Genomic DNA, 14,791 nt, shown 5'->3' with positions numbered 1-14,791 from the left:
GTGACATCAGAGTCTGGAGGTTCCCCCTTTCCCAGCCCCCATATTGGCCTGATCTTGCACCCAGTGAAGATGAGAGCAACACTTCCATTATCTTCAATAGTTGTACAACTGGAGTTTGTAATTGTTCCAATGTTACCGTTTCTTCATTTGTGACCTGCTGATCTACTTACAGTCTTTAGTTCATTTAACGCTGGCCTAAAGAAATGTTTTCACTTTTTCTATGTAAAATAATGACTAGTCCTGCATGCACTTATTACTAAGCATGGAAACTATTTTTTTACAAGCAGTTTCACTTAAATCAATAGGAACAATCACAAAAATAAGCCATGCACAGTATTGTGTTTGCAGGATAGTGTCCATATTTTATGTATTCTATCTAGGGAAGATTTTTTCAGTGCTGTCTGTAGATTAGAGGAACAAATTCAATCAACAATAGGAGGAGTCATCTCTTTTGATGCATAATTCATTGTATAAATTATTGTGTTGATTATGTATTACAAAAAAGAGTTAGAGAATAAGACAGAGAATATCTTATTGCATCTAAATAAAATCATGGTACCCCCACATCTTGAATACTGCATACAGATGTGGTCACCTCATCTCAAAAAAAAGATACATTAGCATTGGAAAAGGTTTGGAGAAAGGCAACAAAAATAATATGGGGTTTGGAACAGGACCCATATGAAGAGAGATTAAGAAGACTTGGACTTTTTAGCTTAGAAAAGAGGAGACTAAGGGAGGATATGATAGCGTTCTATACAATCATGTCTGGTGTGGAAAAAGTGAATACGGAAAAGTTATTTACTTCTTCCCATAATAAAAGAACTAGGGGTCACCAAATGAAATTAATAGGTAGCAGGTTTAAAACAAATAAAAGGAAGGTTGTCTTCATGCAGCACACAGTCAACCTGTGGAACTACTTACCAGAGCATGTTGTGAAGACTAGGGCTATAACAGAGTTAAAGAGCTGGATAGATTAATGGAGGTTAGGGCCATCAATGGCTATTAGCCAGGATGGGTAAGAGTGGTGTCCTTAGCCTCTGTTTATCTGGACATGGATAACAGGAGAGTGATCATTGCTGTGTTCACTCCCTCTGGGGCATCTGGCATTGGCCACTGTTGGCAGACAGAACACTGGGCTGGAGGGACCTTTGGTCTGATCCAGTATGGTCCATGTTCTTATGTGTACTTTTTCAGTGTCACACAGTAGCAAATAAAACCAGAGGCTTTTTATAGAATACCTTTTAAAGAGAAATTTAAATGTTGACCAGAAAAAAAGTATTTGTAAGATGTCAACAAAAAATTCACAAAGGTTTGGATGGCTGTAATCTTTATTTTAAATACATATTTTCAGTAGGATTACAGGAATCAGTAAGGGAGAGAAAGCATAGCACAATAATTGATGACAATGCTGCCAGCACTGCCTTACCTGAAAATTGTGGTCCACAGTAAAAAAAAATAACAGAGTATCACACTGAATGTGTTGGCCTGGCACCCCCTTGACAGGTATGATGTAGGAATATAACTGCTGAATGTACCTGCTTCCAGCTAATAGCAAATCACCATAGCAACTATAGTCCTAGGAATTTTGTCGTAACACTAGCTGTTCAAATTGACTTGCAAGGTATTTTTAAAAGAAATATATCTTATAAACATGAGTTGTTTGTCAGTGCAGGCTGTGTTAGATCTTAATTTATATTTTCCCTTTAGGATATTTAGAGAAACTGGTCACCAAAGTGAGAAATGTGATTTCATACTTCTATTCTGTATTCTATTCATCAGGTATATATTTCATTAGTTGACAGCAGTCTACACTTTGGGTTGACATGACTATCAGCTTTAGCATCTGCTGTGCACTTGCTGTGCCTATGACTATTAGATGCAATGGAATAATTTAGTTTCATTGTTTCCATTGGAGTACGTGGCTTGTGTTCAACGAAAATGGATCTTAATCAACATTTCTGATCCACAGTTTATTCCACCTTCTCATGATAATATAACTAATATATAGCTAAAATGGAATCAAATGATTGCACTACAGTTTAAAACACTGTAAAACTGGTGAAGAGGTTCACTGATATCAGAAGAACATTTTGGTAATATTTCTATAGAAGTATTGGATGTGTTATATTGGAAGTGTGGGAGAAGAGGTCATTTTTTATACCAATGGCTTCATTAACACTCTAATGAAAGACTGTTTTGGAACTATGAGCAAATGCATTAGCAATGTGTAATGTTGAAATTAATGTAAGTGTGCAATCACCCAATCACAGAAATGTAGGACTGAAAACAATATTGAGTCATCAGGTCCAGTTCCTGGCACTCATGCAGGACAATGTAAACCTAGACTATTGCGGACACGTGTTTGGAGCCTTTGAGAAATGATAGGATAATAGGTTTCACAAGCTCCCTTGGAAACCTATTCCAATGTTTCACTACCTTCAAGGTTAAAAATATTTTCCTAATACCTTACCTAAATCTCCCTCACAACAAATTATTCCCTTTATTTTTATCCTGACTTCAGTGGATGCAAGAATGCAGTCCTCTTATAGCAGTCCTTAACAAATTTAAAGACTGTTATCAGGTCTCCCCTCTTGTCCTCTTTTCTCGAAACTGAACATATCCACTTTTTAAATCTTTCAAGTCATGATTTCTAAAACTGTCATCATTTTTGTTGCTCTGCACTGGACTCTCTCTATTTTGACGGCATCTTTCCTAACCTGTAGTGCCCAAAACTAGACAAAATACTGAGGCTTCACCAGTGTCGAATAGAATGAGACAATTTCCTCCTGTGTCATACATACAGCACTCCCATTGATACATTCCAGAATATGAACGTTTCTCACAACTGATGGCTACTGATGGCTTCTGTTGAACTGGCCATCCATTATAACCACTAGATACTTAACCAGGAGTGCTATTATCTCACCAATTAGTCCCCATTTGGTAGATATTTATTTGATTTTTCCTTCCTTGATTTTTTCTACTCTAGTCTCTACTGAATTTTTATCTCCATTGAAATGATTTCAGACCAATTCTCCAATTTGTCAAGATCATATTGAATTCTAGTCCTGACCTCCAAAGTGCTTAGAACCAGTTCAGAGTTATCTGCAAATTTTATAAACATATTCTCTATTTGATTATGCCTTCACAGTTTGAAAGGAACTATTGATAAATACTCTTTTGTAAAGTATTGCAACAAGTAAAATAACTTCATCTAGATTGCATTTTTCTAATTTTGTCATGACACTATCATGTGGCAGTACATCAGAAACATATTAAAATTAAGATACCTCACCTGCTGTTCACTGTTATCCACTGGCTAGTAACCCTGCCCAAGAAGAAACTTAAGTTTGTTTGTCATGATTTATTCTTGACAAATCCATGCTGCCTTTTAGATGATTACAAACTGATTGTTCAAAAATTTGTTCTCTTATCTCCCACATATTTGAAGTAAGTCTCACTGATATATAATTTGCAGGGTTCTCTTCCTCCTCCCCCCGTTTCCTAAGACAGGTATATTTGCTTTTCTCCTATCTTTTAGGACCTTACCTGGATTCCATGAGTTTCAAAGATAATTGCTAACTGTTGAAAGCTTCTGGCAGTTAATTTCTTACATACCCGGATATGAATGTCATTAGGCCCAGCTGGTCTGAGTAGATCTAAATATTCTTTAACCTGTTCTTTTCCTAATTTGACTTGTTCTTTCCTATTGCTGTTAATTGTGTTAAGTATGTGGTCACTATAGTTCTTTTAAGTGAAGACTAAAGCAAAATGGTCATTAAACATCTCAGGTTTCTTCACATAATAAGTTATTAGCTCTCCTGCTAATAACTTACCATATATTGTAAATCACAACTAGCATAAGTAACTCTTGTTTTCATAAAACCTTAAGGTGCTCTAAGTCTTTGTCTACACTTGTGTGTGGTGCAACGCAGGGCTGGAGAGTGAGGAGGGAGTAACTATGCTTCCAGCCCCATTAGCCCCAGACCAGTTCCACTTCCAATACCATTCAGCCCCCAGTCCTGCCCTGCCTCCAGGCTCTTCTTTGCTCTCTCACATTTTCCCTGTCCCCAGCCACTGTTGTACTCCACATCCTGCCTCTTCTCCTATTGATCTCTGTCCTCATTCCGTCTCTGACCCCAGATTAGCTCTGCATTTTCTAGTCCCAGCTTCTCCCCCACCCCAGTTCCACCCACAGCTTCTCCTTCAGCCCAGGTTCAGCTGCTGAGTATTTGGAAAACCATGGGAGGGTGGGCGGGCAAAGCCCGCCCACCTTCTAAAAGCCCCTCCCCAGCCTCAGCTGCTGAGTAAACCTTAGCTGCATAGTAATGCAGACAGATTCTATTATTGGGATTAATGGGAGGGGCATGACAGAAAAAACCCCCAAGTACTATTGCCATTGGTAACAAATCACATTTCTAATTTTCACCACACAAAAGATTTTTCAACGTGTTAAAACTATTGTATTGTTACAACTGCTTGATATGTTGTTTTCAGCTTTCTTTTTTTAAAGGAACTCTTTAAAGCACACTATTTAACCACAACATATTTCATATCATTGCATTTGTCAATCACAATTTGATTGGTATGCATAAAGTAATTATACCTCTCATCATAATGGATATTGTGCAGCTCCTTTATGATTTTTTTTTTTGCACAAAACCCTGCACTTTAAAGGAGTTTTCAAATGTACATATTACTTAAATTGCATGGCTTTTTGTTCAGTTGCAGTTTTGAAATGAATGCAAGCAAAGAATGCACACAATGTCCTTGCAATAGTGAATGTGCAGTACTAGCTGTCTAGGAAAGGGCATTTTAATATACAAATCTTCATGTAATGTATAATTCCTTCAGTTTGTTCTCTGTTGCTGCATGTACCAGTTGTGCAGGTCAGGGTAGGAAGGTACCACAGTACTTATAATTCTCCACTATTTTTCTTTCACCTTCCTAAAATTGTGCAAGCATTGTTACTTTTCAGATAATAAGCACAATTGAAATTCTTACTGCATATTGGGCTAAACTGATAGCTGGCTATTAGCCATGTTCTAGTAGTTTCCATTTGTTCTACTGACATCATAGTTGAAAAGCAAGCTGCATGTTTCTTTTAGAACACTTTGTTTCAATAAAGCGGCTCTGCTAACAAATGAGTGTGAAAATCAGGGCTAACTCTGATAATTTGTTCTGTTTTGAAGCTTTGCTCCCTTTCTACAGTAGATGGGAGAACAAATTGAGCTGTTAATTGCAATAGTAAGATTGGTGTATGATGTACATAGTGTATCAGATCTCCTAATTTCTCTGAGTAGCTATGTTCACTAAATGACGGGTGATTGTCTCAGTTATTCAGATACTAGTTAGATAATAACTATTTTATTAAAGTGTTTTATTTGTAAGTGCCAAAATCTTGAGTTTCATTCACATGGAGAGTTTAGGGGGAAAAGAAAAAGTGACATACTTCAGGACAGAAATTAAGTTGCAAAGATCACAACATGACAAGCACTAAGAATAGCTTATAAATATTGGAGGGAAAAGGAGAGATTCTTTTACATTTAACATTTAGATGTTCTGCAATACTGTCATGAATATTGTTAGCGTGAAGCATAGGGAAATTGTACTGGTCATATAATAAAAGTCTGATTGGGTGTCATCTCTGCAGTAGAAAGGAATCTTTGTAATGCTTATTTCATTGTGTAAATACTAACTACTCTGATCAGCAGGATACAAATACCTAGACCAAGGGTCTGTATCCTATGGCTCTCGAGCCAAATATGGCACAATATTGGAACCATACTTTTGTCACTCCCAAAATGCATGCAACTTTTTTAATTAAAATGAAAAATTAATTCAAAATTTTAGAAATGCATAATTACTCATGTTGCTTGAATGCATGCATAAAGATGAATTTGAACAGTTATGATGTAAACCCTCGAAGAAATATGCAAAAAGATGCAGCAGCAGAAGTCCATTAAATAAGTTTTGTGAGTACAATGTTTCATTTATGCTATTATTAATCATCCTGTCAATTATCAATATTATTAAGTTATATATTTTCAGTCATGCAAATGGGCATTCTTATACAGCTTTTTGTTGGCCACTTGTTCTGAAATGTAATATAATTTTGCTTTTCTGTTTGAAAAGGCTGCTGACCCCTGACCTAGATAGACCAATTACATAAACATGACAACAATATTCTTGTTAAGGGCTCAGTTCATAAGGGGGACTTAACTACCTATGTTCAATATTTAGATGTCAATGACATTCACAAAACGCAGCTCAGATGTGGCCTAACTCTGTAGCTAAGTTTCTGCTGGTGAACACATGCAAAACCACCTACGTCCTAACACCAGTGACCTGCTTAGCACAAGCACCCACCAAAGCGCTGGTAGGATTCACAAAATAGTTGTTTCCTTACATAGCTTGTCAGTGGGGCCCAGTGTAGTGAGCATGTTCTGATTGTGCCCTCCTCCAAAAGACAGTGGAGGAGGAGGTTTGCTTAACCTAAATAGTGTGATTTAAACTATCAGTTTGTAAGTGGAGCATAATAGGGAATATAAGGAACAGCCAGTATTGATTTGACAAGACCAGTTCATGACAAGCCAATCTTAAAAATGCACAGTCAAACAAATATCTGTGACCAAGGACTTTCACACAATCTAGTCACAAATTTTTAATTTAGAAAACTAGATTATTGTGAAATGTATGAAATATGCTACCCCTATTCTGCGCAAGGCCCTGTCTGTGCCAGGAATACTGAGCCAGCCCCTCCCTACCTTACTCAAGGGCCTGGCAATTCTGTCACTCCCCCTGAGCATAGTTGTCCTGAGTACTAAACAATCTAGACTCCATGAGTATGTACTGAAAAGCAGCTAGCAGGTGCTGCTGCTCACTGCTGCCTATGCTACTGAGGCTACACTAGTGATTTTAGCACAATAGCTTGATGAGAGCTAGCACAAATGTAGTTCCCTTATTAAAAGGGCCTCTGACTTTTTCAGGGAGGATCTTTTGTGCTGCAATCTAGCCCAAGAGACTACAACTCCCATGAGCCATTGAGGAAAAATGAGGAAGTGGGGCTTGTCCACGCATGTTGGGAGAGGAGCTCTCCATTTTGGGACAGAAGAGCCAGGCTGCTATGGAGGAGCCTTTGTCCAGTCCAGGAGCTGTTGTTTTGCAGCCAAAGCCTGGGACTGAGTGCCTGTGGGGCTTGGATCTATCAGACTGCTTCAGAAGCTGCTGATTGCCTCTACAGGGGAAAGACTCTGGCTGTGCCTGTGGCTGAGAAGAAACCCTGCACACAGGTGAAAGCTGTAAGTAACTCACTGGGCTCTTTGGGAAAGTGCTGTCTGGTACAGACCTCAGAGATATAGATTAATTCTGGGTCCAAAGAGGGGCAGAGTGACCAGCCCAGTGAACCAGTGCTGCTGGCATTTGGTGGAGCCTGTTCCAGTGGCAGAGAGATTTTGCAGATGGCTGTTCAGCTTGGACTAACACACACAGGACCTGCACAGTGCTGTCTCCACTCCAGCTACAGACCTTCAAGAGCGCCCCCGCAAGCAAATGCCTAGAACTCTGACCCCAGATTGGTCAGAGTCCTAGGCACACTCTGGGGTGGTATAAATGGTGGCAGTGCAAATGCCAGATAGATAAGTTCCTATTATTTCTGTGTACTTTAATTGATTTTCTCCACTGTTAACCTGTTTCTTTAAGTTAAGTGAAGGTGTATTAATTCTGTGTTATCAATTGAATGTATATTATTTATAATTGTTGTTCTGGGGTTAGAGCCAGATTACTGCTGGAATAACTTATTCCTGGAGGCTCCCAAAGCACACCATTAAGTGTGTACAAGGCCAGCCAGGTAGAGCCACCACCATTGTATATTCTTAGGGAGCATGGGACTGCAGCAAGGGGGTGGGCAGGGAATCCCCAACTAAACAACATCACCATTGGGATACTCAGGATATACTTTTATGTTAAAAACATCAGATGCCCAGGCACATGTGAGTGTGACCTGCTCCCACGTAACCCAGGGAGGTAAAAGGAGGCTACACAAGTATATCTGCTTGAGCTGGGAATCACACATCTGGCTCCAAGGGTAGACTTAGGGTATGTCTAGACTAAAGAGGTATCCTGGAAAAGGTCTGCCATGTCCAAGGAACGTGTTTGATTTTCCGAAAAAAAATCGTTAAAGTGGATACGTTTTGTCAGCATTCTTGTAAACCTCATTTCATGAGGAAGAGGGGATGTTCCAAAAGAGGTTTTTTTTCTGACATTTGGCCCCTTGTAGACGGGCCAAATTTCGGAAAAGCCTTTCTGAAGAAAAGCTGAGAAAGATATGCAAATTGCTTTTTCCGACGTTTCTGTGTAGTGTAAACATAGCCTTAGACTTAACATGCATTTGAGGGAAAATTGTATATAGTCAGTTTTGGTATAGTGTTTTCCCTGTACAATCATTTTTCCCAGTTCTGCAGAGTGAGGCCAACAGCAAGACCTTTCTTCCTGTGTGGAATTGTATTGATTTAACAGAAATTCTGAATAAATACAAAGGTCCATCTGCAGGCAGAACTCTGCTGTGTAAGAGCCATAGATTCCTATTCTGGAAGCAATGGCCTATATGCTGAACTTTTATAAGCTAGTAGTCTCAATGAATTCAGCTTTCAAGTATAACGTATGAATGAAGTTAAGAATGCATATGAGAGTTTGCAAGGTTAGAACTTTATTCAGTTATCTCTTTCTGGAAGAATGACAGCAAATAGCAATAGTAACAAAAGAACCATTTTATGAAACAGTAAAATGTGATTGTAAAAGCCACAAATATTGTCAGAGAGACTCAGAGCTGCTGGAGTCCCTGAAACTAATAATCTTTTTAATTGACTAGATGTCAAATGTATGGTGTCCTTTCAGTATATGCAATATATCAAGTATATATTATATACATTGATCGGCTTGGTGGGCAATAAGATATATTTGAGAGAGGTTGATACATTTCTTGAAGCCAAAGCTTCGGAGCAATACATATAATTAAAGGAACCAATTTTATCAGAAGGCATTTTTGGTTGGTTTACTATTACTGTACTGTTGGCATTCAGAAGTTGTGGGAAGTGGTTAATTACCCTTGATTACTGCTTTTGGCCTCAGCTCAGCCATTGGGAAGAGAGTTCTTGGAGAAAACCAGACACAAGGATTTTTTTCTCACATGGTACAGGTAGTTCTCTTGGATGAAGGGAGATGCACCACAAGGAGTCCCCTTCTTTCCTTCCTTATCTCCCCAGCTCCTGCTCTTTCAACTCCTTGTTATCCCAAGACTTTCTTCCCAAGTTCCTTCTCAGTGCAAGAGTAACGCATTTTTGTTGCCATTTAGCCACAAGGTTAAAGCAAACTTAAAGCAAAAGTAGCTCTTTGCTAAATTGATTAATTTTTTTTCTGGGCTTTTCATTATATTTTCTAATGGAGAAAATAAATTAAAATGCAGCATTATATAAGCTTGTACACTCAACAGTCTGTCAACCCCAAAATTAAGGTTGAATACATTTTTCAAATGCATTATGATAACCTGTGATCACCTAATAAAAGACTATCCCAGTATAATACATGCAAAATGGCAGAGTGAAGATTGTATGCTCAACTCTGACATTCATATTTTGTGGCTTTTCATTGCTTATCTGTTTCAACTTTGACATTGCATTAGTTTTGGACTTGATACCTTTCAGATTTGGTCTATTGGACAAGAAGCTGTGTCAAAGCAATTAGGTGTTTCTGTGTTTAAGTATCGATGAGGTGTGTGCCTAATCATGAATTAAGTGGTTAATGGAAAAATGGTGCAGAGTTGTATTCTGTATATGGTTTGTCTTCCTTCTTCTCTTAATGTTTGAGGACTGCATAAGCACTCCCCAAAATGGGTAGGCTTATCCAAATCTTAGATACTGCAAAAGTAGGCTCTTTCAAAAATATCCGGTACTTTTGTTTGGGCCAGAATTAAACAAAAGGGAAAATCTGTTCCAATCAGGCTATTTCAGTCCCAGTAGAAAATTAAAACCACATCACAGGAAAAGTTACAAATACTGATTTTGGAAAAGAGAGAAATTAACTGAATAGGTACACTCGGGACTGGTAAGGTGATCAGGGGAATGGAAAGCCTATCTTACTGGAGGAGAGTCGGTGCGTCTACACTACATGCTTATTTCAAAATAAGCTCTTCCGGAAAAGTTATTTTGAAATAGCACATCTACACTACAGGGAAGGCTTAAAATTAATCCGAGTCAGGTCTGATCCAAAACTCACTGAAAAGTCCATAGGAAGCCTTGAATGCAGTTTGGATCTGGACCTTGGTTAGGAGAAATTAATGAGTTCAACCTATTTAAGCTAGTTTAAAACATTTCATAACACTTTTGTTGCAGATAAAAGAACATTTTTATTTAATCATGGGATCTTTTGATTCCTGGCATTTATTGTTATTAATTCAGATTTTTCCACCCTACCGCCTACCATCTCCTACTGATCAGACAACATTTTGTTGTGACAAACAACAGTGCCACATATTCAAAAGCAGCATGGCATAATGGAGCAAGAACAATTATTTATGTATCTTCCACTGAAATGAAAGGGGCATCTGTACAGTCTTCATAGTCTTTGGCCTCTGACTCTTTCTCGGAGGTGGCAGTGTAAGGGTCTGTGCGATAGATTGCAATTCATGGTGTATGTTCATGTATAAGTGTTGTAGGTACTTTATTTTATCCCGTGCTATCAATGTATGATCTGTGTACCTATGTGGGAATATCTTTACCTGTGAATAACAATGATGGGGAAATAGAGTATATAGTTTGACTTCTGTAATAGTAGGAACATATAATAATTTAAAACTAAAACATTGTTCTGTGATTGAAAATGTGGTTAATATTACTTGATTACTGGTCTCAGTTGTAGAACAAGATGACTATGGATATTAGGGTAATTGCAAAATTAGGAGGTTATACATTCAAGGCACATCTACATAACAGGACAAAAGTTGAATTAAGCTACGCAACTTCAGTTATGTCAATTTCATAGCTGAAATCAAAATAGCTTAATTGGGCTTTTGGCACTGTCTACGCAGCAGGAAGTCTAAGAAAGAAGACTCTTCCTTTGACTTCCCTTACTCCTCGTGAAATGAGGGTTACAGGGGTCAGAGTAAGAAGATCTCTAGCTTTCCATTATTTCAAAATAATGGCTTTCTATGTAGACATGGCCTCAGAGTGCTTGAGAATCACGTCTATCACATTTCTCTCTTTTCCAAAATCTGTACAGGTAAACAGGGCTTGCATTCTAAAAACTGCAAATCTGGATATTCTGATCTCTGATAATTAGTTTAATGGGAATATTAGTGAACGAACTCTGTATATTTAGAAATTAAGATCATTATGTGCAACCCCTTTATTCGGCATTGGTGAGGCCACATCTGGAGTATTGTGTCCAGTTTTGGGGCCCCCACCACAGAAAGGATGTGGATCCTTTAGAAAGAGTCCAGTGGAGGGCAACCAAAATGATTAGGGGGCTGAAGCACATCACCTATGAGGAGCGGCTGAGGGATTTGGGCTTATTTAGTCTGCAGAAGAAAAGAGTGAAGGGAAATTTGATAGCAGCCTTCAACTTCCTGAAGGGAGGTTCCAAAGATGATGGAGAGAGGCTGTTCTCAGTAGCGACAGATGGCAGAACAAGGAGCACTGGTCTCAAGTTACAGTGGGGGAGGTCTGGGCTGGATATAAGGAAAAACTATTTCACTAGGAGGGTGGTGAAGTACTGGAATGGGTTACCTACGGAGGTGGTGGAATCTCCCTCCCTAGAGGTTTTTAAGTCTTGGCTTGACAAAGCCCTGGCTGGGATGATTTATTTGGGATTGGTCGTGCCTTGTGCAGGGGGCTGGACTTGATGACCTCCTGAGGTCTCTTCTAGCCCTATGATTCTATCTGCAGTCAATGGTCAGGAAGGGATTCCTTTTCCTTCTTCTCCCAACGTGTACCGGGTTTTTGTCTGTTGTTGTTGTTGTTTTTGCTAACTCCTTCCTCTGAAGCACAAGAGATAGCCACAGATAGAGATGGGACATTGCATGGATTCTTTCTCTCAGGTGGTTGGCCAACTGTTTCTTGCTGTCATCTGAGGGCCTAATTAATTACCATATGTGGGCTGGGAAGAAATTTCCCCTGGTTAGATTGGCAGTGAGCTTGTTTTTTTTCTCTCCCTTCTACATCATGGAGTGTGACTCATTAGCAAAATCATTGTTACACAATTCAATGAATGAATTCCTTGCTACTGGACATTGGTGCTCCTCGGTTTCCTCCCATTCTCTACATGTGGTACATAATAATGTTGTCCATTATGGGCTGCAGTATTTTGGTTTAATTTCAGCTTTTGGGGTTAGTGTGGCCTGTTATATACAAAAGGTCAGACTAGATGATCTGGTGCTAATACCTCATGATTCTCTGTACGCTTTGCTGCTATGGAACATGTAGGAAAACAAATTAGTCTGTGCTATTATTTAAGATTTCTTGTGTGAATTGATTAAATAAAATAAAAATGAAATAAAAAGACATATTTTGCTAACAGAATTATCCACTGACTTTGGTGGGAATTTTATGTGCTTATGTGAAGTAGAATTTGGCCCAGAAGCTGAATGTTTATTATTTTAGAGCTGTCCAAGAGTAAATCTAAATTTCATATCTATTTGTGTGGAAATTGGTGTGTTGGGAGAAGGACAGCTGGTTGGTTTACTTTTTATTCTGTTTTGGAAGAGAAATTTAGAAGCTTGCCGCCTTTCTTCACTGATGTGTACCTTAGTTGTGTTTTCTGAGCTGTATGTACAGTCATATCTACTTAATTCAAGTTTGATGTACAATATTTCTGAAAAGTTAGAAACTTTCATATTTTCAATTAAACTCTGTCAAAACCACACACAAGTCTCTGAAAATCACTCACATTATAAAAAAGGCTGAGATACATACTGGGTGAATAATAACAAACTAGGACTGTTTTGTTTTGTTTCATGAGAGTTTGAAGAGCAACATATATATATATATATATATATATATATATATCTTCTAATCTCAGAGGCTATGTCTAGACAGCAGAGTTATATCGGGGAAAAAATATGTAAATTGCGAACCTCAATATGTGTATCTTTTTCTGCATGGGGCCAAATTTTGGAAAAACCTCCTCTTTCAGAACATTCCTTATACCATGAGGAGTAGAGGGGTGCCAAAAGAACGCGTCCGTTTTTTCAGAAACTGTTCTGAAAAAGTGGACGCATTCCTTGGATGTGGTATAGCTTTTGGGATACCGGCTCTGTGTGTGTGTGTGTGTGTGTGTGTGTGTGTGTGTGTGTGTGTGTGTGTACCGCCCTCCGACTCCCCCAGCCCCAGGCTGTGTGTATCCCGGAAAAGCTCTGCATTGTAGACATAGCCAGACACAGATATGCATTTTCCATAGACTCCAATGTGAGTTATACAAGAGCTTCTAAGGGCCCAGTTTACCTCATAGACTCCGTTGTTAATGGACTAATGCAGTTTCTGGGAATCCAGAACAGCTGCTTGTTTCACTGGCAATGGTGGGAGCTAGAGAAGCTGGTGCAGAATGGAGCTCTAATTTTACAATTAGAAATTATTCTATCCTGAGATACAGATGTGCCATTTTCATCCCTCTCATGTTGAATAAAATACGCAGAGCTTGAGTTTTGGAAATCTCTCTCTCTATAAGGTTTGCAATACCAGTCTTGAGTGTGTGAAGCTTTTTCTCCTGGGACCCATTGAAATTAATGGAACTTGCAAGTGTGCAATTGACAGGATGATCAGGCCCTTGTAATTTAAACCTATAGCCTCTTCCACCCTAAGGGGAATCATTTTTAAAAGCCTTTCTAGCTAAAAGGAAACCTGTGCTATCTATCAGGCATAGAAGAACTTAGCTATTCCAGCACAACTGGGATGCTGTGTATACAGTAATTATATTACATTCATTTTTAATTAGAAGTCTTCTTGCAGCCTTCTGCTCCTTGAAAAATTATACTTTCCCCCTGCCTTTTCTGCCTGCTGCCTGACACACTTCCTCCCCTGACTCCCATCACTTTTTTCTTACTGTCTCCTGAACACAATGTGAACCCTATAATATTAGGGGTCTTCCCTTATGTCCTTGTCAGTGCAGTCATGAATGGCTGTAGAATGTAGATTTTTAAATCCTTAACAGAGGGATCATGTTTTAAAGCAAAGTCTAAAACAAGTATAGTAAGCACTATACTTTTATATACTAGCTTATGCTGTCTCTGGGGGGTAAAAATCAATCCTAAATTTCTTTAGGAAGAACTACAGAAATGTAAATTACTGAGATCTAATTTGCTCCCATTACCTTAGTTCAGTTCTAACACTTAGAATATATAGCTTCTAGAACTAATTAGTACTGGATGATTTACATATTCAGAAGATAACCCATACTACTCTTTTTCACTCAATTAATACAAAATAAATGATCCTGAAGATATTTAAATAAGGTTCTGGATTTGAAATTTTTGCCCTCTTTAAATATTTATAATGTGATCTAGGGAGTAAGACATACCATTTTCTCTTTACTCAGTAATAAATATTTATAGAAATATCAATATCTAAAAAAACCTGGAGTAATTAAAACATAATAAAGTTTGATATAAAGGTTCTACTCTAATAAAATTTGCAAGATTCAGTTTTATGTTACAACAAGAAATAAATGTGTATATGCAAAATTATCATTCTCCATTATGGGGGGGGGGGGGGGCATTTGAAAACAGCTAAGACAAGACTAG

The sequence above is a fragment of the Pelodiscus sinensis genome, chromosome 3 (genome assembly GCF_052426305.1).
Source record: "Pelodiscus sinensis isolate ZL-2025 chromosome 3, ASM5242630v1, whole genome shotgun sequence".
In the NCBI taxonomy this organism is placed as follows: domain Eukaryota; kingdom Metazoa; phylum Chordata; order Testudines; family Trionychidae; genus Pelodiscus; species Pelodiscus sinensis.
The sequence above is the reverse complement of the archived record's forward strand: the minus strand, read 5'-3'. Positions refer to the sequence as shown.